A 22,664-nucleotide genomic window follows, 5' to 3' on the forward strand; every position below is an offset into this window, starting at 1 on the left:
TGAGCTATGGCCAGTCAAGGTCCACACTCCTTCCCTCCAGTAGACTTACCAAGGTCTTAGCCAAAAGCAACATGGCAAAAATTATGCAAGGAGAATAGGAAAGGGGTGAGAACGTGTATTAAGATTTCCAAGTTACTCTTTTCCCACTGGGTCCCATTACTCAACATGGATAAAGATAAAGCACTTGGAGAATAAAAACACATTGAAGACTAGCCAACATGCTAGGATCCTTTTTACAAGAGAGGGAAGGAGGGTAGAGGCAGGGAATTTTAATTTTTCTTTAAGGGAAATAAAATCTCTAATATGAAGAAGCCTGGATTTAGGGTTGCAAAAACTTTCATACACATTAATAGCATACAGAATAGATTGAAAATAAGTTGATACTATTTCTCTTTTTAATGTATTCACTCTCCCTCAGCCTGATGGGTGGTGTGCTTCAATGTATGCTTTTCCTAACTGTGTAGTGTAGAATGCAATTAAGGAAGGATCATCACTAGACTAATCCTTTCCTCATATTAATCCTCTATAATAATGAATAATCAGTCATAAAGAAAAGAAGATTAAAATTAAAAGGTTTAATCAAACCCTAAAACTACTAAGTTGAATAAACATAACTGCAGTTGTGTGATTACAGAAATAGCTTTACATGAAACTAATAGATAAAGAACATGTTTCAAAGACTTCCTAATGCTCAATCAGCTCATCTTGCAAAAGTTTTAATTAAAAGTCTATCATGGAAAAAAAAAGTCTAGCATGCAGCCCTAGTCTGTGTGGCTCAGTTGGTTGGAGCATCGTCCATACACAAAAAGGTGGTAGCGGGTTCGATTCCTGAACAGGGCACATACCTGGGTTGCGGGTTTAGTCCCTGGTTGGAGCACATGTAAAGGCAACCGACTGATGTTTTTCCCTCACACCGATGTCTCTCTCTCTATCTCTTTCTCTCTCTCTCTCTCAAATTAGAAAACATATCCTCAGGTGAAGATTTAAAAAAAAAAAAGCTTATCATGCTCCATGGCTAAACATATTAGCACAAATCCACCAACTGGAAAAATATATATGAGGCCAAACAACTACTGGATTGTTTTGAATAAGAATCAGGCCCTAATTTTAACTGAAAAGTATTATTTCTATATCTTTTTAACTCACTTGTACTCCCTGTCACCAGATTTACCATCATAGAGGCCTAGATAAAACTATAAATCCTAGAAAAGTTATAAGGCTGATAAAAATTCCAGCAGGTGTATTTTTGAAACCTAAATTTTATAAGCTCCTCTCTAAAACAATGTCACCCTTTCCAGAATGCATCTCACTGAAGAATTCCAAAGCAGCTGCTTTTTCCTGGGACAGTGTTGTACAAGGCTCTCTAGTAAAAGCCTTTTCTAGTATACTAGATGCATTCCTGAAATGTTGAATCATTACCATCAAAACAAAACTCAACAATCAGTGATGTTTTTAGTCTGTATTCCCCCAACTCCTTTCATTCTTGACAATAATTTCATGATTATCCCCAGCTTTGATTTCTTAGAGTTTTATTTCAGAGGTACAATTAGAATTTTATGGGGGATGATTCTTCACTGTTCAGAACAGTCTACAACACTGTAGGAAATTAAGATGCCTAGTCCTTGCTCACTAAATTTAGTAACACCTCCCAGTCATTCTAACATCACAAATTCTGCCCCACATTTCCAAATGACTACAAGGAGGTGATACTCATGTGGTTAAGAACTGCTATACCTCGCCCAGCCGGCATGACTCAGGTTGAGCATCAACCTATGAACCAGGAAGTCATGGTTCAATTCCTGGTCTGGGCATATGCCCAGGTTCAGGGCTTGATCCCCAGTGTGGGGCATACAGAAGGCAGCCGATCAATGATTCTCTCTCATCATTGATGTTTCTATCTATCTCTCCCTAGCCCTTCCTCTCTGAAGTAAATAAAAATTTATTTTTTAAAAAAGAACTGTTATACCTTAAATGTATGTCTCTATATGGACAACTGCTATCTCTCATGACCCCAAAAGGGCAAACTATACTTCTTGTGGCTGGGACACTAGCTTTCTTACACATAATGCAGAGGTCTCTGTCCTGGGGTTTATTCAACTCTGTTGAAGGTATGTTGCTTCTAAATATGGGTCTATTCTGACCACTAAACGCGACCATTGTTATTTAGTGTTATCTTATTTAAAGACACAAATAAATATGGAAGTAAAACTTAGTGTGTTTGCTTCACCCAGGAGTTCATGCACAGGTTGTCTCAGCCCAGTCCACGTTCATCATGTCCCTGCACTTCCTCATCTGAAAGAACAAATGAAAGTTTTTCTAGATGTTGCTCTTGTATCAACAGCTTTCTTTTCAAGAAAAGGTCTATCAATTTTAGTAGAAGGAACTACTTTTGTTCATTGAGCTATTTTCCTGGCAATGTATTTGGTGTGTCCTTGAACATAACCTCAGGCACATGAGTGAGCTTCAGAAGACCTAGGAGAGGACTTCGCAGGCTTTGAAAAACTTTCTAAGGACAAGAGATAAACAGTCTCCTAGGATACAATGAGGAGAAGTTATGGGTTAGAAAGAATGAAGGTCACTCTGATGCCACTTAGACCATAGCTCATCAATCTGCTAAGCCTTTCAAAGGCCTTGAAAAGCTTTGCTTTGAACATTTGTGTGTATTTTCCATAGCTCACGCTATTCAGCATAAGAATATTTAAAACAGCAAATTCTTAGGTCCACACGATGTTTGGAAAAGGAAAACTTTTCTTCTAAAACAAATTTTTTATTGATTTCACAGAGGAAGGGAGAGGGAAAGAGAGGTAGGAACAGCAATGATGAGAGAAAGAATCATTGATCAGCTGCCTCCTGCATGCCTTACATTGGGGATCGAACCCCAACCCAGGCATATGCCCTGACCAGAAATCAAACTGTGACTTCCTGGGCCATAGGTCAGTGCCAACCACTGAGTCACATCTATGCACAGGTGATGATCTTAGCATAATACAATGTTGGCATGAACAATAAAACACATTGGAATAATATTGAAAAAAATGAAAGAAATCACCCTCAATTCCTACTCCAAAAACTATTTTTTATCTTTCATCTACCTTCCTGATCTTATTTATAACTGCAATCATTATATATTGTGCTTTTTTAAAAAGAAAAAAAACCATATCACAAATGTTTTCTACATTTTTACCTTGCTTATTTAATGATTGTATTTAATGGTTGTATTGTAGTTTCTTTTATTGATATACCATAATTAACTCCATTATTCTCTCTTGTTGAATACTTAATGTTTTTCTTTTTTAGTTTCTTCTCTCCGTTACAGAAAGAAACATCTGTCCTACATCTGTCAAAATATTTCCTTAGGAAAAATTCTCTAGTGTAGGATTACTTGTTCAAAGGAGATGAATGTCTTTATAGCTACTACTAAGTGTTATCTTATCCCTTTAAAACTGAGATATGCTGATTTGAAATGCTCTTTGCTACATATTTGTATCTAAATTTTACTGTCACCTCAGGTGACATGAAATGCCATCTCTGAATTGCATTTCTTTGATTAGTATCTTTGATTAAGCTGTACTTGAATCCTCACATCTCTCTTTTGTAATTCTTTCTCAAAGCTGAGCTTGTAACAGCAACAGCAGTTTACGGACTTCTTGTTGCTTTCATCCAGCGCTAAGTCAAATTGCAGAAGAAAACACTCATTGTACTTGAATAAACATTTTCCTGACTTCCTTCTGTGATATAAAGAACAACCTCAAATATTTTATAAACATCCTATGCAATAAGTTAATGTTTCCTTTAGCTAGACAAGGAAAAATGTACTCTAGTTATCCCAGGGGGAAAAGAGCCTAAAGGAAGTATAATTAGTGAATCTGATAGAATATAAGGAATATCTAGGTCATATGATCCTTTCTTAGGATACATTTTATTGCAAGTAACCAAAAATCTGCCTAAGAGTGGCTTTAGAAATAAATACATTTAATTATCTGGCAAAATAACCTTTCAGATATTTCTGGGCTGGTTCTGCTGCTTACCGACGTCACCAAGGAACCAGACTCTCCATCCTTTCATTTCAGCAGATCAGTGTGAAGCCATTCCTGTGCTTGGTTACTCGTGCTCACAGGACGGCTGCCTGAAGCAGGCATTCCTTTCAAAGGCAGGAAGCAGGGGGTGAGGGTGGTGGCTAAGGCAGAGGGAAACGTATTATTCTTTCTCTCTTTCTCAAGAAACAATAAATATTTCTCATAAGACGTCTGCACAGGTCCTGTTACTACATAGAACTAGGTTTATGAAAATGTTTAGGTAGAACTAGATTATAGGTTTATGACCATCTATAGACTAGAAGTCGGGCTGTTTTCAATGAGATCAAGGAATCATCAGCTGATGCTGGAGGGAAATGATGGTGTCTGATAGTGGGTAAGAATGGAAGCTATGCCTCTCGGTAGACAGCCAGAGTGCGTGCCACATATGAGGACAAGGGAGTTTGTGGACCTTCCTTTCTTCTATGAACAGGTTTTCATTATTAAGAAACTCAATATTTCTTTTTCCCCTTTGGTCAAACTCCAAAGGCCTATTAGAAAGAATCTTATTGGCTCCATGTGACCTACCAAAGAGAACTTGAATGTGGTGTCAGGGCTCCTGGTGCCTCCTCTGATGAGTCACAGGTGGGAAAAACGGGAGTCTCAGTCCTCAAAAACTGGGAATTGTCCAGAGTCAGAGATAAACACAGCAGACATCCGTTACATCTGTCAGTGGTTCTCAACCTTCCTAATGCCGCGACCCTTTAATACAGTTCCTCATGTTGTGGTGACCCCCAGCCATAAAATTATTTTCATTGCTACTTCATAACTGTAATTTTGCTACAGTTATGAATCGTAATGTAAATATCTGATCTGCAGGATGTATTTTCATTGTTACAAATTGAACATAATTAAAGCATAGTGATTAATCACAAAAACAATATGTAATTATATATGTGTTTTCCGATGGTCTTAGGCGACCCCTGTGAAAGGGTCATTCAACCCCCAAAGGGGTCGCGACCCACAGGTTGAGAACCGCTGTTGTAGAAGGAATTGTGCCTGATCCTGTGGGATACAATCTATAAACTTTGTTCCTCACCCCTAAAGAGACTACGATCTGCTTGAGGAGAAGCTGGTATAAATAGCACAAATGGAGTAGATGAGAGGCAATTATAAGGTACAGTAGGCAAGCAATGCATTGAGCTTAACAAGTGTTGTTGAAAATATTGGGACATGAACTACTGCAGGAGGAAGAGAAAAGGCCTAGACATGTTTAATTCATGCAACCAACCCCTAGGCAGTCAGTTATGCCACAGCTTTTTAAAATATGTATATATTTCTTTATTGATTTCAGAGAGAAAGGGAAGGGAGAGAGATAGAAACATCAATAATGAGAATCATTGATTGGCTGCCTCCTGCACTCCTCCCTCCCCCCCCCCCCCCCGTCATAGGGGATCGAGCCTGAAACCTGGGCATGTGCCCTGACTGGGAATCGAACCTCCTGGTTCATAGGTTAATGCTTAAGCACTGAGCCATGCTGGCCAAGCCACAGCTCTTTTTTGATCACCTCTCACCCCAAGTCCACAGTCTCTTCTAATGTTATATAACACACCATTTGGGGGCCATGGGCCAATGGTATGACCTTAGAGATTGCCTCAGGAATCCTGCTTCCTTCAGGCAGCCTTCATCTTCCATTCATTTTAGCTCCTTCATCCCCACTCCACCCCCTCATTTTCTGAGTGGTTAGTGAAAACTCTATTATTAGGTACAAAGGTTTTTAAAATCTCTTTTATAGCCACAAAACAAGCATATAATATAGTTTACAGTTAATGATTCTGCCCCTGGTCTGCTGTGCAATAAACAGCAAGTCACTTAACCTTTCTGTGCTGAAGGAATCATTTAAAGAAAAATAATGTGATTTGTCTCTTTCCCACCTTTTCAACCAGGTTCCTAGTGAAAATCAGTAAGATGGACCCAAAAAACTTGGTAGCATTTCAGTAAAATATTTTATGAAAATATTTTATAATAACAGAGTTCAAATGGATGTGTTATGTATCCTCTCTCTCCTTGAGAGAGTTAATAGCCCTTCACTTGAAAAATCCAGTTACTGAAGTCTTATAATTTCTCCTGGTCATCAGAGAATTCAGAAACACTACGAATCCATTTAAGAAAAAAAAAAATGTTCACACCCTTAAATGAATTACAGTCAGCAGAACTAAGATCTAATTAAAAATGCTGCTGCCATCTGAGATTACTTATGAGCCAAAAACAAATTGCTTAAGCCAAAAGAGAGTGACTCCTAAAGGCCCTGGAAGAGTGTTTGGGTTCTGAACACAGTTAGTATTTTCCTCCCAGACTTAAGCACCCAGATCTGGGTCCACTATTACCTCAGAGGGGTTTTGTTTTCAAATCATTGAATGTTATTCAGGACTATCCCCAGGAAACAGACCCTTAGAAACAGGAAGACCTTGTAAAAATGTCTCCTTTCAGGAAAAAGAAGAGAAGTCAGGAAAAGGAGCTGCACTCTAGACAAGGAATCCACCAGGTCCTAGACGGCATTCCTCCCAGATGCAGTTGGAAATGACTTCCTTTTTAAAGCCTTCCTTGATTCCATAAATTAGCTCTTCACTTCTCCATGCTGGGAATTACCAGGGCTGATCATTTTAAATCTTTTCCTAACACTTATTTTACTGACTTACACTGCTGTTAGTTATTGCCCCATTCATCTTTCTCCCCAAAATTGTAAGTTCTTTCACATTTTTGTCTCCTCCTCACCCCCACCAGTGTCTGGAATAGTTAATTATTGAGTAATAACTCCTACTGTATATCAGGAAGTTAGCTACTGGGGAGAAAATGGATAGCAAAATCAGCACCGTTCTCTTCACTCATTGCTTAAAGTCTGAAATAGATAAGAGATATGACTGAATTAGCAGTAACAACAACATGCCTTGCGCTCGGTAGAGGAGCTGCGGTGTTGAGTAAGGATTTATTTCGATGGTCTGCCTGCATGATGAATCCCTCAAGGGCGGTATTTCCGAGGTAAAATGAAATGTGGGTTGTTCAGTAGCATTGCATTTGCCGTTGAACATGAATTCTTGGGAAGCTATGCTGCTAGCGTTTTGAGTTTTTGATAAGAATCATGAGAGCCTCACCCCAGACGAGCTCCTCCAACTCCCCAGCTTTGCAGATCGTTCCTTTTAATGAATATCTTTTCATATATTCCTAAGCCAATAGTTTTCTTACGCTATTTTTTCTTAGGCTAACACATGTGTGAGCCTCGCCATCCATGAGAAGTTCAAAGAACTGGACTTCTAGATGTGGAGACATACAGCCAAAGCACACAACCTATTTTCAACACACAGTCCATTGAATTATGAACAAACAATTATGTAAATGTTCAGGGACACTAAGAAAGTAAAAATCCAACTGATAATGATTGCTGACCCATTACATGTATGTTATTTGACAACTATGTAGTTATTTGAGGGTTTGGGGATTAAATTAGACAAGGGTTTATTTTGATGGTTGCTGTTGTTGCCTAAAAGCATTGCCCGCCCCTTGGTGAGTCTAGGTAAAGATGAAGTGGGACAAGATAGAAAAACTATTTCTCATTCTTTGGCACATCCCGTGATTTCCAGCATAGCGTGAGCAGAAGGCATACTCTGCCCATTGTACAGATGATCATACCTTCCTAATCAATGAGGTCTTTTTCTAGATGACTAAAGTTTAAGTCATCTCCACTCAGTGGGGTTTCACCAAAATGTCCACTCACATATGATTTTGAATGTGCCAACATCACAGAGTTGTAGAAAAAGAAGTGAGGTTTATTAAAGGAAATCCATTTAAGTTATCTATAGTCTTCTTAATGTATCTATATCCACATTGCCCTATGCACAGAATCTAACCACTCTTAAGTTTATTAGTGCATTAACAAACCCTTAAAAATAAAATTTTAAGTTGCATGTGTTATATAAACCTGGGTTTTCCATGATCCATCTAAAGTTCCTTTTTCTAAATCAGAGGTGAAATGCAGATATTTTAAAGACCTTTTCAAACCCCTCCAGAGATTTGTCCTCAGAGGTTTTAGTTAGGACCATAACCTTGGTTCAAGTTGATGTTTGACACACTAGAGAGCATTTCCTTACTTTCCACAAGATCTTGTTTTTGCATGAGCCTGAACCTTTATAATAGCCACCTCTTTAGAATTAAGAGTGTCTAAAAGTTTCTTGTGCATTTTTTATAGGCATTCCAGCAGAGATAAGAAACACCTTTCATTTCCAAAGTCAAATACTATCCAAAAGCATACCTGCTATTCGTATATACATTTATTTTCTGGTCTGTCACTAGTTGATAAGTAAAAGCGTACGTTCTGACACCTGAGGTGATTTAACTTCAGGTGACTCGACTTCATAGCAACTCATTGCTTACAACCCCTTTACCTTTGACTCAGCTGTAAAAGCGGCTTTCCTTGTCTTAAGGGTAATGCCCTTTCTGAAAAACTTATTGTGGTATTGATAGGTACTATTGGGGAGTAAGAGACCGAAGTTTTGTTGATGGCCATGGAGCCACGAACAATTAGATACCCTTGTCTATTATTTTTTTAATACTGAGAGGATGAAAGTGCTACGAGGACTAATGAAGGACAGGACAAAGCCTTTGGGTATAAGGCTTCACTATAGAATCGAGGTTTTCCTTGTTCTGGCTTTAAGGGCTATTGGGGAAAATTTGGATAATAGCTTGGTAGGATCTATCTCAACTTTAACAGGTTCTTTTCCAATATTATTTTATGTTAGTAAAATGTTTAGCCCACAGAGTGCCCAATACATTGTCAACATCTTTATTCAGGGTCCTCATTAAATATAATGGAGAAAGGAAACATGTAACAGATAAAACTTGATTATGAAGAGATGTTCTCTGGAACTTCAAAAAACAGTCTACTTGGCATGCATTTAATTTTACAATTTCCATTTGAAAAGATGTGGAAATCCTTGGGAGTCTGCTTTTGTATTAGGTTTCTGTTGCTGCTCTAAACCCACTGTCTTCAAACAACTCCAATTCCTATGGGTTAGAAGGTTAACAGAGGTCTCACAAGGCTGAAAATCAAGATAGACAATGAGCAGGGGGTTCTAGTGGAGAATCTGTTCCCTTACCTTTTCCGGAGGCTCCCCACATTCCTTGGCAGTGGGCTCTTCCTCCAACCACCTCAGATCTCTGCGGCCCTTCCATAGCTGTGTCTCCGTCTGAATCTCTTCTCTCTCTCCCTCTTCTAAGGACCCTTGTGAATACATTGGGCCCACCTGGATAATCCAGGATACACTCTACTTTAAGGTCAGCTGATTCACACACTCAGTTCCCTCCGCAAACTTAATTACCATTTGCCTTGTAATCTAAGATAGTCATAAGTTAAGATATGGACTTCCTTGGAGGGAAGCATTGCTCTGCCTACCATAGCCTATTACATTAACTGGGGTGATATAGAAGAGAAAGGGATGTTTTTAGTGAAGGGCCCAAGGATTGTAGTTAATGTCTGGGAGCTAGGGAAACTCTGAGGGTTATTTGAATAGTTACCACCTGTGTTGTAGGTTTATTCTGAGGAAGAGGCTAAGCAGAGTTGGCAAGTTTAATTCACATAGAAAGTCAGCACCTGTATCTACCAGGCGCCGGGATTCTCCTTATGACAAACACCACTTCCGTACAACAAATGCAAAGTGAAAGCACACAGCAAACAAAAAGGGATGGAAATAAATGGCCTGATTCCAGCAAGAATACACAGCAAATGGGAACCGATAACAAAATCCAGAAACCAGTTCTGACCAGTTTGGCTCAGTGGATAGAGCGTCGGCCTGCGGACTGAGGGTCCCGGGTTCGATTCCGGTCAGGGGCATGCGCCTTGGTTGCGGGAGGCGGCTGATGATGTTTTTCTCTCATCGATGTTTCTAACTCTCTATCCCTCTCCCTTCCTCTCTGTAAAAAATCAATAAAATATATATTTTTTTAAAATCCAGAAACCAGACTGTGACTAAATAGCGGAGGAACTCCATGCCACGAGAGCAGAGTTCAGGCTCGCTGCTGATTTATCACTTTGGCATTAGCTCACCAACATGAGCCGCAAGGCACCAAGGGCCTCCCTAGGTACCATCCTTGGTGGAAGGCTGAATTCTACACCTGTGAGTCCCGGGGAAAACTGTAACAATAAGCAAAGACCATCTGAATAAAACCAAATCAATCTAATTTAGAGTTTGCTATACAGAGCAATAGTCAGACCAAAAGGGGCACAGAGGCAGGCAGGAGAATGAAAAAGCCTTAGAGTGAGACAAAGGAAGTCCTCAGCTATGTGTTAATACAAGAGGAGCACGGGATGTGGTTGGTTTGGGGAGCATAGTTTCATTTTTGGCTTTTTCTCGGTGTTCCTTGTTGGGAAGTGGGGAAAATTCAAGGGAGGCTGGTGGTCATTTATTATAGAGACAGTGGCATAACCTAATAATTAAGATTTCACAAAAATGTGGTCCCTGTCATGACACATTTACCTTTGGCACATGACAAACAGTCCCGTTCCATGGAGATGTAAAGAGAATCAACATCCATTCATCTTTCATGTCTAATGATGGCACTTCTCCATCTTTATCTCTGTACAATAGCTCAGTTTCAAGTCCCTTTTTGTGTGTGACAGTCTATAGAGGAGCTCTTCTGTGAAATTTCACATTGATTCCAACATTACAACTTATTTGACACTTTACACTTTTATCTTCTTGAAGGAAGAATACACTGTCACCAAATAAACTTGTTAAAAAAGTGACTGCTAGTTTATCTCCTGCATGGTATCTATGGGTTATATCTTTCTATCTTATCCATAGGCAGGAAAATTCATTCTACATTTCATAAACCAAAGAAGAGTGAGAACAAAACAGACATTCTAAAATAACATCTAACAATTCTTTTTAAATATATTCTTATTTATTTCAGACAGGAAGTGAGATGGAAAAAGAGAGAAAAACATCAATGATAAGAGAGAACCATTGATTGATTGGCTGCCTCCTGCACACCCGCACTGGGGATCAAACCCACAACCCAGGCATGTAGCCCGATTGGAATTGAACTGTGACCTCCTGGTTTATTGATCAACGCTCAACCACTGAGCCACGACAGCCAGGCTGCATCTGACAATTCTTAAAGACAGGTTCTCTATTGCATTTTAGATTATATTCCTATATACTATAGAAAATATGTAGACAATTATCCAAAATGTTATCTATCCTCTGACTCACATCCCTGCCCCCAAAATATAGGAAGAGGACAACTTGAAGATTATAAACACTGTTTGGGTGAAGAAAACACCACTTGAATTTTGAAGTACTTTTCCTAATGCTAATTTTGACCATTAAAAAAAAAAGATAAGGGAGAATTATATCAGTCAAGATAGACTAGGTTATGGTACTGTAATAAACAATCTCAAGCCTCAAGTGGCTTTAAATAGTATATTCATTTTCTATTGCTGCTCTAGCAAATTACTACAAACTTAGTGGCTTAAAATAACATAGTTTTATTATCTTAGAGTTCAGCAGGTCAGAGGTCTACAATGGGTTTCACTGGGCTGAACTCCTTCTGGAAGCTCAAGGGGAAAATCTACTTCCTTCCCTTTTCCAGTTTCTAGAAGCCACCTGAATCCCTTGGCCTCATCCTATAGCTTCGAAGCCAGCAATCACACCATTCCAACCTTTGCTCCATTAACATTTCAAGGACCCTTGCGAATACAAAAGGCCAACCCAGATAATCCAAGATAATATGTAACCCAGTCTCAAGGTCCTTAACTTGACCATATCTGCAACATCTCTTTAGCTACCTAGAGTAACAGGTTTCAGGAATTAGGACATGGACATCTTTGGGAAGACGTTATTCTGTCTACCAAAAACAGCTCCTATTTGTTTCCTGCTCATGCCACATGCAGGGCCCGTGGTAATCAGTCAGCCAACCAAGCTTCAGAGCAGCAAGTCTCTTGAGCAACACCAGCTACAACAGGGGATAAGAGAACTCTCAAAAGCAATCAAATGCTTGGTCCTCAAGTCATACAAATCGTTTTGTTTACAATTCATTGCTCGGAACCAATCACATTGTCTCACATGATTTCAAAGTGTCACCCCACCATGTGAAATGAGGCAGAACCTGAAATACTTGATGAATGGGATTCCTATCACAGACCTCCTCTCATACAAATCCTCTGATCACCCACATTGCCCATGCAAATTGTGTTTTTTCTGCATCAAGAGAAACTGTGCTTGTCATTAGTTTTCTTCACCATTCAAATTACCATTTAGATGCCTGTCATGATCAGGCTAATTCAGAGCCACACGTAGAAAGGAAATTTAAAAGATGTTCTAGATATCTTCTACATGATAATGAGGAAACCCTAAGAGAGGTGGACAGTAGTAGTGAATAACCCAATAAGACTAAGGTGTTTGAACAAAAATGCCCTTATTGCATGCTTATTATAAACGGTCTTGTAATCATGATATTCAATATCAAAACAATTTTAGTAGATTGATATTATCATTCTGAGGTGCTGGAAAAGTCCTATTTCTGGCTCTGAATGTTTGTTTCTTGGGTTTTCACTTTATAGTTATTAAGCCACATGTATTTTATTCATTTTTCTGTATGTAATAGTTTACAATAAATGAAGAAAAGTTATTAAGCTCAAAGATAGTACATTCTATGCGTAGCCTATATTATTTCAATTTAGGGAACTCAAATTATAATCTTTCCAAAGTCAAGCTATCTTTCAGAAAAGCTATCTTCTACACAGTCCATTGCATAGAGAAGTTAGTAGCATTCTGATGCATTTGTGCTGCTGACGACCAAGTCCGACCAGAAATGATGGACTTTCATTTATCTTGAGCAGATGTAGCCAGAAGCAAAATATTTGAATGCTGTGCTTGGAGTAGCCAATGACACGGCAGCAGTTACTACTGCCCCCACTCAGCTCTTAATTCTCTTCAGAAGAGATGTCGGATCATCACTCTTCCCAAATCAGGTGATTATATCTAAAAGAGGGTACATTTATGAGATTTCCTCTGCCATTTAGCAAATCTGCTGATTAAAGCTGCAGCTGTGAAGTCCCTCATGGGCACGGTGCCTCAGTGGACACATGACAGAAATACTTGATAAAGAATGACTCGAGGTGTAAGAGCAAATTGCATAGAAGAGCAGATTGATTTTTTTATTTCATAAGTTCAGGCTACTGACTCCACTTTGTAAACTGAGACTCAGAAAGGGTTGCTAGGCGGCCTAAGGTCTCATGTCCAGTGAAGAGAGGTGAGTATGGATTCCTGTCGCCCAACACCCTGACGGATGTTTTTCTTTTCATGCTACCTGTACTCCCTGCACCCAAATTTGGAGGCTCTCGTGCTCATTACTGTCTTTATTTTCCCGTTGTTTTAATCCATACACTTTAGAGCTTATCCCACTTATATCACCATTTGATTACAGAGTTAGTTCTTTCAGAGGTCAGAGCCCTCAATGGAAGTGAAAAAAAAAAACACATTTTCAGAAGGAAATGGATATAAAATGTTAAGTGTTAGCATAAACTACTAGCAAAGAAAATCCAGCTTAATTTCTTAGTACTGGGTTAGCACTTTCAAACTGTTTGTGACAGTTAAATAGCCCGAAGATTAAAAAGCAAGCAGCCTTATTACAACTCCTGATTAGCGCATTTGAAAAATTTATGAAAATGCAACTGGACCTTTATAATGGCATTTGTTACCCAGTGTCTTTCCTGTATTTGACCACTAACTTCATAGAAAATGAAAATGATAAATTTAATGATTGAAGTATTTCAAAACAGCAACCAGTACAGCCTACATTTTACCTCTCTCCCCAGCGGCAGAGTATCTGTTATGCGCAGTTGGACAAACCACTGGGTCCCCAAATGCAGAGAATAGTGCTCTTATCTCCCTGTGAATCATACACTGAGAATGAGAACAGCAACATTATACACAGTGTGCATTCAGAGGTTATGTCTGGGTGTAATCAATTAAATATTGAGTAGAAATGTGAGTACTGAACATGGGAATGTCGGATGCATTTAAATGGACTCTAGAAATTCACATAGAAAAAAAAATTTTCTTCAGGATTCATCTCATTCTTGAAATAGGGCCCTCATGAATAAAACTAAAGTTTACTTTTTACTATATTTTCTCCATCCTCACTACTTTTCCCACTCCATAAAACCATTTTCTGTATAAAACCTTGTTAATTATCTGTAAAGACCTTACACTTGGATGTAAGCTCCCTCGTGGTGTATTGAAGAAGCCACCCGTGATACTCTTTCTGTGTAATTCTTCAGAATTTTAGAATGTACCTGGAGCTCATCTTATCGAATAAGAGCTACACACCTACACAAGACAATTGAACTAAAATCTATGTTTCATGTTAAAATGAAATGGGCTTTACACCATGGCCGGTGTTCTCTGTAGTTAGAGCATTGCCCTGTGCATGGAAGGGTCATGAGTTTGATTCACAGTCAAAGGCAGGTACTTGGGTTGCAGGTACAATTGTTGTGTCTCTCTCCCCTCCTTCTGCCCTCCCCTGCACTCTCCCTAAAAATCAGTGGAAAATATATCCTCAGTTGAGGATTAACAAAAGAAAAGAAAAGAAATAGGTTTTAAATGCAGCATGCTTCACAATAGACAAGGTATGGAAATGGCGTGTCAATGAATGAGTAAATAAAAAGGGTATGATATATATAAAATACACACATTATTTGACACACACACACACACAATGATACAATGGAATACTTTTTCAGCTCTGAGAACAAAAAAATACTATCCTTTGCAACAAGATGGATGGAACTTGAGGTGATTATGCTAAGTGAGATAAGCCAGACAGAGAAAGACAAATGCTGTATGATCTCTCTTATACATAGAATCTAAAAAGAATGGAACTCAAAGAAACAGGGTGGAATGGTGGTTACCAGGGGCTGGGGAGTGGGAGATCTAATACACAACACAGTAATTACAGACAATACAACTGTATGATCATCAAGCTTGCTAAGAGAATAGATCTTAAATGTTCCCACTAGAAGAAATTAATATTTGACATGACAGAGGGGTTAGCTAATGCTATAGCAGCAATCATACTGCAATATAAATGTATCAAATCATGTACTGTACCCTTAGATTTCACAACATTGGATGTTAATTATAGCCAAATGAAAATTGATAAATAAACTCCTCTCTTGGTAGCAAATGAGTACCACTCTTATAAATACCATTAATGGGTTTACAAACGTTTTTCAAAATGCATTATGTAAGTGCTATCTAAAAAATAGTAAGATAAAGAATAGAAAGAACCATCTAATTCACTTCTAGATTAATAATTGTGAAACAGTTTTTATAGGCAGAGCTATTTAGAAGCAGTTGCGCTTCGGTTAAAAAAGCAAACTATAGCATTTACACTTTTAAATGCCAATAGAAACTATTCTGAAGAATGGCTAACTGTTGGTAACATCTTATTGCTTAAAATAAATGTGTTTTATTCTAAGAATAGTTAGGGTGTTTTGGGTTGTGTTTTTTTTTTTTTTTTAAGATAAATTATGGTTTAGTTGCTCTGTGGCAAATATTTATTAAAACAAATTTTAGGCTTGGCTCAGAGGATAGAGCGTCAGCCTGCGGACTCAAGGGTCCCAGGTTCGATTCTGGTCAAGGGCATGTACCTTGGTTGTGGGCACATCCCCAGTGGGGAGTGTGAAGGAGGCAGCTGATCGATGTTTCTCTCTCATCGATGTTTCTAACTCTCTATCCCTCTCCCTTCCTCTCTGTAAAAAATCAATAAAATATATTTTTAAAAAAACAAAAAAACAAATTTTAGGAAGAAATTTCATATGACCTGAAGCACTTAATGTTCATTCTTACACAAATTAACATCACAGGCTTTAAATCCACAGAAAAGAGGATTTATAATGAAAAATGCAATAGCACTGTCACTCTGGCAGAAGTGACAAATCTGTTATAATTGAGGTCATAGTGCTTCATTAATTCAAATGCAAAAATAGCCGATGAGTAGGCAACATGAAAGGAAATGAACTGCATGTAAGTAAAGCCATTATCAAATCTTTCCATCTTATGAATTTCCTCAATAATAATAATCTAACCATAATGTATCTGTTCTTTTGTTGTTGTGTTTTATTTTCTATTTTCTTTTTCCTCAAATACTATTTATGCTCCCTATACCCTTTTCTTCCATCTCCACCCACCCCCCTCACCTGTATCTGTTCTTAATCTCATATAGCCCAAACAGATTTTATTACCCAGCATATTTCATCTGAAGATTCCCTCTAGTCATCTGAAGATTCCCTCTAATAGTACACACTCTAGTTAAAATTATATCTTCCTAATAAAACTACAGATTCCTTAACAGCAGGACTTTGGGAGGTTGCTCATCAGTGATGGCAGAGTTGGAATGTGCATTGGAGGCTGAGGAGACCAGCCACAGTGCGAACCCAGCTGTGTGTGGTGTGACCAGGAGGAGGGTCCTGACAAGTTCGTTTTCTCCAGGCTCCCTATTGACCTGAGAGCCATTCACCACCCTTACCATGATTTCATCTCCTGCTCAGTTAGGAAGAGTTTCTACCATGGGCAGCCAAGAACTCTGTCTGGTAAGCCAGAAATAATAAAAGGGCAAAAAGTGCAGGCTTTCCAGTTGTCAGCCATTTAACAGTGTGATTTAAGAGGTAAACTCAGGGCGGTTGTTCCTAAGCTTTGGGCCATGAAGAGCTGGGATGATAAGTCTATTCCATTTATGGTGTTCTTGGATCTAAGCACCCATCACATATTTTCAGGAGGCCAGAAAAAGAGCATGTGTGTCACACTATAAGCCACTCTTTCAGGTGAAGATGCTGAATTGTTTAATAAAATATCATTTTATTTAAAGAGTTACGGAATAGGAAGCTTTCATCATTCTGTATTTTCTCAAGCAAGACAGAAGAACTACTGTCACTTGGAAGTCTAATAAACTCATCTTTTCAAAGAACAGCATACTCAAAAAGGGCTGCAACACTGTTAACGATCTTTTCTTTTTCACACGGAAAGAGTTATTATCAGGTTATTTTCAACCTAAATGTTCTAAATAACCCATGAAACCAATGAACACCTTCTAAATCAGCACAGCGACATGCACTCCTGAATACTAGCAAGCGATGGCAGACAGCTCAGTGACAGACGGGACAAAGACCTGTGTGAGATAAACATAAAAACCAGTTCACCGTTGTCGATGTTACGAAGTTGCAACTTGAAGCAACTGCAGCAGTCACCCAGGTGTTTTTAAGATTAGTCTTAATAAAAAAAAATAACCAAATTAAAATATATAAAAACCATAGTCAAAGATAGAAAATGACACACAATTGACCTGAAAAGGCAGACACAGGCAGGATAGCAACATTTACTCTATTATAATGCTCTTCTAGGATGTGTATAATACATTTTAGAAAGAACTACCATAAAGAAACCTAAATCACATTCTAGCTGTACATATATTTTATTTAGATATATTTTATTATTTTGCTATACATTTAAATGAACAGATTAGTATCTATTTACATTTCATTGGATATCAGAGTTCATATAACTTCTAATAAAGAAAATACTTTGGATATTAATAAAGTGAAGCATCTGAAATAAAAACAGATTTTGTGCTCTACACTAAGTAGGCAAATTATGTGAATATTTCCCCCTTGAGCTTTGAATGAGGCTTTCCTTACATTTTTAAGACATTTTAATCCCATTCTTGTTTCTTTTAAGGATTTTACTTACATGTATTACACACATCTCATGGGTCCATTCTTTAATTATCTATAACATGAAACTAACTGTATCTGCTTTATTGGAAAACTCAGACTCTTCAAAAGAATGTGCAAAATTTCTGATTCATGACTTGAGTTCTTTTTTAGTTTTCTTTTACTTTTAGTATTATTAATATCACTAAAGGATGAATTCAGATCTTCAGTCTATCATTTGGTTTGCAGGGTAAACTTATAATATATTGCCTGTGTTAGAACATCCTAGGTAATGAATAGATTAAAGATAAATATAATTAAAAGTAATCATTGAATAGTTTTATTTCTAGCATTGTAAGACCTAATATCCCCATGAAAATAACAAAATGTGTGGAATAAAATTATAAAAAACATTATAAATGTTGGCATGAGATGGCAATACAGTGAGGAAATCAGGACAGCAAATGAGCCAAGGCAGAGACCAGAGAGGGACGTGGAATATCTGAAGTTGCCCTTGTGCTTCTGAGCATTTTCCAAAACCCAGTGAACTTGACCTTCCAGGGTTCAGGGACAGGAAAGTTAACTTAGCCTCACTTTATCCCTCTAAGACAGTGGTTCTCAACCTTGGCTGCACATTAGAATCACCTGGGAATCTTTTTAAACTCCTGATTTGTATTTCAGGATTTATATTGAAATACAAATCAGTAGTTTAAAAAGATTCCCAGGTGATTCTAATGTGCAGCCAAGGTTGAGAACCACTGCTCTAAGAGGAAGTCTTGGTAAAATGGTGAACTATGAAATCTCCATCCCAACAAGTCTACAATTAAACTGTCAGTCTCAAAACTACAAGCTCAATGGAGAGGAGAAAATTTCTCTCATGAATTTTAAACCACAAGCTATCCAACATGTAGGATTTTTTTTTTTTCTTTTTAACTAGTTCATACCATCTGAGTCACCAAAACTTAAGAATTATGTTCTAAATGTGCAAATTGCTAATGTAAATACTTTCAGGATGAATTCACCTTCAACCCAGCTTTCAAACAACTTCCACAGATCAAGTTCCAAGGAAAATACATACCTATTGCTAACAAGAATTAAATATAGATGTGTGATGGTAAATTTTATGGGTCAACTTGACTGGGCCACAGAATGCCCAAATATTTGGTCAAACATTATTCTGGGAGTGGTTTTTGAATGAGATAAAAATTCCCCACCCTGCCCTAGTTTTGGCTCAGTGAGTAGAGTGTTGGCCTGCGGACTGAAGGGTCCTGGGTTTGATTCTGACCAAGGACACATGCCTGGGTTGTGGGCTTGATCCCCAGTAGGGGGCATGCAGGAGGCAGCCAATCAATGATTCTCTCTCATCATTGATGTTTCTATCTCTCTCTCCCTCTACCTTCCTTTCTGAAATCAATAAAAATATATTTTTTAAAAAATCCCCACCCTAATGCATGTGACACTCCCACAATCAGTTGAAGGCCTGATTCCATAAAAACAATGACACTTGCACAGTAAGGGGCAATTCCTCCTGCCAGAGCCTGATCTGGGAAGCTGGCCTTTTCCTGCCGCGGGGCTCAAACGGAAACATCCACTCTCCTTAGGTTTCAAACTTGCTGGCTTTCAGACTGGAACTACATCAATGGCTCTGCTGGTTCTCAGACCTTTGCTCTCAGACCAGCACTACCCCAGCAGATCTCCTTAGCCTCCAGCTTGACAACTGAAGATTAAAACCAAACAAATAGAAACCAGACTTGAGATTCCCTGAACAGACAAAACCAATTGAGTCATATAAGCAAAACTTAATTCAGCTTATTCTGCAATACAAGCCAAACTTAATTTGGGCTACTTCTTAAAACCTCTGAAAATCAAACAAAACTTAAACTGTTTCCCAAAATTGATATGAGAGAACAACTTTTAACAATACTAGTTACACACACATACTAGTTGCACACACACACACACACACACTAAAATCTACTTCTGCTATTTCTGAACTTTAATACCCTGGAGTTTCTTAGCCTCCAAAAATCACATGAGCCAGTTAAAGTCGCTCATCATGCATATACACACATACACAGGTCAACTGAAACCACAAAGAAAAAATTCAAACTCACAAAATCTTTAGATATTTGGATGATCAGACATAGTATAAAATAAGAATTATTTTATTTTCAGATAAAATCAGCTTTAAAAAGTTAGTAAACAGCAAACTTGAAAGTAGCACAATAAAGCCATACTTCTAGAAATGAAACTGTATACTTGAAAGCAAAATACTGATATATGTGTAAAAGAACAGCCTAGACATGGACAAAAAAAATTATTCATTGAAATATAACTGAAGAAATTAGCATAAATATAGCATAGAAAACAAAAAAGTACCACCATGAAAGTGAATTTAAGTACAATGAAAGGTAAAATGAAATTTTAAACATATCCATTCAAAATCCCATAATGTGAGGATAGAGAAAACATGGCAGAGGCACATTTTAAAAAGGAACACCTGAGAACACTTTATAGTTGGCGAGGAACTCCCATTAACATTTAATATGCCCAATAAATCTGAACCAGAGTAAATAAAACATTAATGTATGCTGGTGAAATCACAGAACAGCTATGACCAAAAGGCCTTACAAGTAACCAGAAAGAAAACATTGCTTTGGGGGGACATTGACAGCCGGGCGGCAGCCGCAGCCGGGGCCATGGGGAAAGACTATTACCAGACACCGGGCCTGGCCCGCGGGGCGTCGGACGAGGAGGTCAGTGGGCCGGCCGCTGCCAGGCGCTGCGCTGCCACCCGGACAAGAACAAGGAGAAGTTCAAGGAGATCGCCGAGCCTCCGACGTGCTCAGCGACCCTCGCAAGCACGAGATCTTCGACCGCTACAGAGCGGAAGGCCAAGGGCAGTGGCCCCAGTGGTGGAAGCGGCGGTGGTGCGAACGGCACCTCCTTTAGCTACACATTCCATGGAGACCTCAGGCCATGTTTGCTGAGTTCTTCGGTGGCAGAAATCCCTTTGACGCCTTTTTTGGACAGCGGAACGGGGAAGAAGGCGTGGGCATTGATGACCCATCCTCTGGCTTCCCCATGGCATGGGTGGCTTCACCAACATGAACTGTGTCAGCTCCCGCCCTGCCCAAGAGCCCACCCGAAAGAAGCAGGACCCCCCTGTCACCCATGACCTTAGGGTCTCCCTTGAAGAGACCTACAGCGGCTGTACCAAGAAGATGAAGATCTCCCATAAAAGGCTGAACCCCAATGGGAAGAGCATTTGCAACGAAGACAAAATCTTGACCACTGAAGTGAAATGGGGTTGGAAAGAAGGGACCAAAATCACCTTCCCCGAGGAGGGAGACCAGAGCTCTAACAGCATTCCAGCTGACATGGTCTTGGTTTTAAAGGACAAGCCACACAATATCTTTGAGAGAGATGGCTCTGGTGTCATTTACCCAGCCAGGGTCACCCTTCGGGAGCTCTGTGTGGCTGGACTGTGAATGTCCCCACTCTGGACGGCAGGACCACACCCATCGTGTTCAAAGATGTCATCAGGCCTGGCATGCGGCGAAAAGTTCCTGGAGAAGGCCTCCCTCTCCCCAAAACACCCGAGAAACACGGGGACCTCGTTGTTGAGTTTGAAGTGATCTTCCCGGAAAGGATTTCCCAGACGTCAAGAACCATACTTGAGCAGGTTCTTCCAAAATAGCCACCTGTGTTCCCCAAGGACTGACCAGGGACCTTTTCAGAGCTCAAGGATTTCTGGACTGTTCCACCAGTTGTGGACCCGTGAGAGGGCGGGAGGGCCCAGGGAGGGCTTTCGTACTGCTGAATATTTTCCAGAGAATATATTACAATCTAAAGAAAAAGAAAACATTGCTTTCAAAAGAGTGACAATTACCTGACTTCTGACATCTCTAAATGTTTTCTGTAGGCAATGCTCAGGGAGGAAAAAAACATTGTCAATCAAGAATTCAATTTCTGGCAGAAATATGTTTACAGAATGTAGGCAAAATATAGAACACAGTCAAAATAAAATGGGGAGGAGGAGGTTTCTCTGTGTGATATTGAAATGGTTCTCTTTTATTTTATTTTTTTCAGGAGATTCCCAAGTCCATAGCTGAGACAGAAAGATCTGACTCTCATAGTTGGTGTGGCAGATCCTTACCCATAGCGAGGGCCCTGAAGATGCTGGATAGCCCAGAAAGGGAAGCAGCCACAGAGGGCCCCAGTGGCACACAAGGCTCCCCCACCAGAGGAGGAGAATCCCAGGGCCTGTTCTCCCCCAGTTGAAATGCAAGATCTGTGGGAGCTTTGGGCACAAGGAAAGCAGCCTCAGGTGTCCCATGAAGCATTGGTATAGGGCTGAGCCCACCCCCCGCACCCCCACCCCCGCCCAGCCCCGAGGATCCAATAAGATGAAGGAGAACCAGAAACCATTGGCTCCCCAGGATCTACAGAACCCATGTTGTCCTTACATGACTGCTAGGGATACTGAACAGAAATCAAGGCTCAATGAAGAGCAGAAACCGGCTCAGAGCGAGAGAGACAAAAAGAGGCCCCAGGAAAACTGGGAGGACGAGACAGAACTCTGTGGCTTTGTGAGACATCCAACCCGGCCGATGCCCATCCCCACAAGCAAGAGAAAGTATGTGCAAGACCCAGATGTCACCACTGAGTGACCTGTCAGAAGACCTGACGTGACATTCTCAGCACCTCCAATCAAAACACTGAGGGAAGCACCTGCTCACCTCCTTGACTAATAGTGGGCAGGGAAGGCCTGTAGCAGACACTCTTCACCCAGCAGCACGCTTTGTCCAGAATCCCACCCACAGTGTCCTCCAGAGGAAGAACAGGCCCCATTTTGCCTCCAGCATCCCATGCTGCCTCATGCT

At 39.6% G+C, this 22,664-nt stretch overlaps 1 pseudogene; it reads left to right on the top strand.

Annotated features, from left to right (window-relative positions):
* Positions 1 to 20,477: 20,477 nt before the first annotated feature.
* On the top strand, positions 20,478 to 21,540 carry LOC139011722 (dnaJ homolog subfamily B member 1 pseudogene; annotated as a pseudogene).
* The last annotated feature ends 1,124 nt before the right edge of the window (positions 21,541 to 22,664 follow it).

Source organism: Myotis yumanensis, unplaced genomic scaffold (assembly GCF_028538775.1).
Source record: "Myotis yumanensis isolate MYYU_CA2020_CCGP unplaced genomic scaffold, mMyoYum1.0.hap1 SCAF_5, whole genome shotgun sequence".
Classification (NCBI taxonomy): Eukaryota; Metazoa; Chordata; class Mammalia; order Chiroptera; family Vespertilionidae; genus Myotis; species Myotis yumanensis.